This window comes from Saccopteryx leptura, chromosome 1, assembly GCF_036850995.1.
Source record: "Saccopteryx leptura isolate mSacLep1 chromosome 1, mSacLep1_pri_phased_curated, whole genome shotgun sequence".
NCBI lineage: Eukaryota > Metazoa > Chordata > Mammalia > Chiroptera > Emballonuridae > Saccopteryx > Saccopteryx leptura.
In genome coordinates, this window is record NC_089503.1 from 151,731,618 (window position 1) to 151,735,666 (window position 4,049).

The 4,049-nt window shown below is 44.8% G+C and overlaps 1 pseudogene; it reads left to right on the forward strand.

Moving 5' to 3' along the window:
- Positions 1-370: 370 nt before the first annotated feature.
- LOC136388145 (dynein light chain 1, cytoplasmic-like) lies at positions 371-632 on the forward strand (annotated as a pseudogene).
- Positions 633-4,049: the final 3,417 nt, after the last annotated feature.

Sequence of the window (4,049 nt, forward strand, 5' to 3'; positions counted from 1 at the left end):
CTACTTCGCACATACAAGCATGCACACATAAACAAGTGCATGGTGCACTTGCACACACACACACACACACACACACACACACACACACACAGACACACGCACACACACACGCACTAACCCAACCCAACAATCTCCAAAAAACAACAAAAAAATGGAAAGAAACCACAATGGGATCGTGTCTTTCTTACTGTCCTGTAATGAGGCTCTTCTCCTTAATGACACTCAGGAGTCTTTCTACACGAGTAAGAAATCCACTCAGAGACACGCCATGGCTCCAGTAGTGATGGCTTCTCCCGTGGGGTCTGAGCCGGCCGGCGCCTCACCCATGAGACCTGTGTAATAGGACAGCCCCTGATCCACTGCAACCACATGCAACCAGAAGGCAGTGATCAAAAGTGCCAATATGTCTCAGGAGATGCCACAGGACCCCGTGGAACGTGCTACTCAGGCATTGGAGATATTATAAGACAGGGAAAGACACCGTTGCTGTGTTGAGGAGCTTGACAAGAAGGACAAACCCACAAGGCACTGCCTCGTGAGGAGGAACTTTGGTTGTGACCTGACCATAAAATACACACTTCCTCTACTTCTGCCTGGGCCAAGTGGCCCTTCTTCTGTCCAGAGCTGGTTAAAAGCAAGGGCTGCCATATGTCCAATGATCCATCCAAAACACAGACGGCTACTGACATTCCAAATACCAGAGACTGGAATCTTCAGCCTTGCCTAAAGGAACACCTTGATCTTAAAACTTTATCGTGTTGTTTTATTTAGAGAATTTTCTGTACTGTTTGTTTTGGTTATCAAACAATTAACAAAACAGCAAAAATAAAAAATTTACTCATTTTAATGAACATCATTTATTTACCATTCCTGTATTAATAGACATTAATGGATGTGATAATGGTTTCCCCATTTTTTAAGTTAAAAACCATATTTTACTGAACCTTCTAACTTCATGCACATACTGGGTGAATTCCTCAGAGTGGCATTGCTCAAAGAATTTGCTCGGTTCCCATTGTGATAGATGTTGTCAAACTGAATCAATTCACAGTATGTGAATGTGCTTGTTTCTTTGTGTCAAGAGCTAATATTTAAACAGTTATTTAAATTTGATAATGCCATTTGATGGATGAAAAATATCTCATTATTGTTTTGGTTTGCATTTTCCTGATAGATAATGTGGATGAGACTCTTTATGTGTTTAGTGGATATGTATTTTTGGGTCCTATATTTTGCCCATTTTTTATAAACTTTTATTTATTTTTTATTTAGAAGAGCTCTTCATAGTCACTTGTTTAATATAGGCAACAGGCACGTAGCAGCCACTGGGGTTGTGTGGGCGTGATGCTGGGTGTCAGGATTTCAGAGAACACCATACACAGCAGGCAATGCCTGCCCTCCTCAGGGTGGGGTGGTTGGAGGGAAGGCAGACTTGCGAAGAAGACGAATGCAGTAACGTGTTACAATTGTCATGTTAGGCAAGCTACCTTATTAAGAATATTAGGTTGTGTGGCAGTTTCTTATCCGTCATCTCAGAGGGAAGAAAACTGAAAATGGCATTATCATTTTCTCTCGCTGGAAGCAAATCCATCCCATGTTGAAAGTTGATGACTATTTTTATTTTTTAGCTTGTTGCTCTGTCTTTAAATGTGACTTTTTACATATGTAAGCCAGTCATGATTGCTTCTGCTACTAGTTTTGAAGGCCACAGAACTAAGAATAAAGACTCTCCGAGGTAATTTAATGCTTCAATATAGAATGACTTTTACTGCATCTTTAATTGCAGTGATGGTATCGTTTAACTAGATCAGAGTCCTTTGACGGCTTCCACAAACTTCCTCTGCAAATGCTTGAGTGGATATACATGCGGATAGTCACACACACACACACACACATGCACACACGCACACATGCACACACACACACAAGCCAAGTAGTATTATGAAAAAGACTAGACAGGTTGCCGATGACTGGGATGTACTTAGATGAAGAGGACACCCCTGCTGGGTGGTGAGATCTCTGTTTGCCACAACACAGGTGGTTAAGTACGCCAAGGTTCTAGCTGATGAGGCACTGCAGAGACCTGAGTAGTCGGGTGGAAGTGCTTCACTTATGTCTGGGGAGAGGATGGACAAGTGGTTCTCTTCAAGTGGGAAGCAGGAGTGGTGGTTCGGGTCTCCCAAGAGTGAGCTCCCTGTGGATTTAGGCTGGTGGAAGAGTTGGTAGCCTTATTTCCTTTTTAATCATAATTCCAGTTAAGCAGACTGGAAAGGAGATACGGAGTGTGCAGGATATTGGTCAGGTCTTTGCCGAGAAGTCATGATGCCTCCCCCCAGGATCAATAACTGTTCCAAGTAAGCTCCCTCCAGAGGCATGAGAGAGAGCACCAAGAACATGACAGCATGAACTATGATAGTACATGCAGTAGCTTGTAAATAGTGAGACCTAAGTCACAGTGATATTATTATTGTTTTTCTGTAAAAATCAATCCCAACAGGGGCATCGGATTTCAGCTATGGTATGGCTTTAGAAGCAGCACTCTGGATGGTACAGTTCTTGCCGGGAAGCTGTGTTTGCTGAGTAAACACCGTGTTTTGATTTAGACAGTATGTGGTTTGGTAGGAAGGGCATCGGTGCGTCATTGCAACACCGCACATACCCTCCAAGACATCCCAGGGCACCACCCCTGAACGTCACAAAAATTTTTTTCAAGATAGACGCTGAAACAAAGATACACTCTGACCGCCATCTTGTGGAAGGATGGACCATCACCAAGTCAGACTGTGAGGGAGGTCCTGGTCATGAGGGAGGGGCTTTGAGGGACACAGAAGTCCCAAGCTCATGTGTTTTCTCCCTTGAGGGCTCTAGCAGGGGCAACAGGAGAGATGAAATGCCTTAGAAACAAACTTTTCCACCTGCAGGAGAGCTGTCACCTGAGCCCTCAGAGGACCTCCTTTACTTTGGGGTGGCCTTCTGCAGCATGGAGGCTCTGGAGGAGCTTGGAAGAACCATTTGTCATGCTTCCTCTGCCTGCTTCCAGCTGCCCTTGCTCAGGAAGGTATTTTTCTTACATTCTGCAGAGTTCAAAGAGCTTATCGAACAACTGACCGTCAATATTTATTCTTCAATATTATTTCATTATATACCACACCAGAGCACATTTGTTTTCACAGCATTTAATTAGATTTCCCGGAAATGGAAAAGCCATTTGCTTTTTTATGGATTTACTATCAGTCCAAAACCCAAGGACCTTTCCAATATTTTAATACAAACCAGCCATGCTGATTTAAATGAAAAGAATGTGTGCGAAATAGGAATAACACTGATAAAAGAAGCTTTTGCCATGAGCTGGACAGCACCCAGGCTGCCAGGATGGCATTTGGGTGAAAGTGAGTGAGACATGGTATCAAAGGGAGGTTTTTCCTTCCTTGGAGGGTCTGAAACGGGCCTGGCTCTCCCCTTGGCAGGACAACAGCAACAACAACAAAAGTGGCCACGTGGCCATTTTTCACTTTGCACAGCATTCTTTCCTGAGGCCCGTGCGGTTGTTCTTGGATGGCCTCGGGGCACTGTCACCGCATCCATCTTCCGACAGCTCTCCACCACATCCAAGTGGCTGTTGTTCTTCGTAAGGATGGGGGTGGGGGGTGGGGGAGGCACGTGATGTCTTCCCATGGCTTGTCTGTAACGCAGCATGCTCGAGGGCGTCGCTGGCTCAGGACCATGCCTTTCACCACATCTAGAACCTCACGGGATGACAGCAGTCTACGTTTCCAAAGTAAGGTTGGCGGTGGTACCAAGGGCCATGTTGGCACATAGTAGGTGTTGATTGGATGCTCCAAGACAGGAGGGTCTCGCTGTTATCCACAAACCTAGAAATGTTAGGAAGTTCTTGTATAGATGTCTATAGGCATGTTAGGAAGTTCTTGTATACATGTCTCCTAAAATGTGGCCCCAGATTCAGTTCCACTGCCCTTGGGGGCTGGATACTTCCTTGTTGTGGGGGGCTGTGCTTTGCATTGTAGGAGGTATAGCAGCATCTCTGGTCT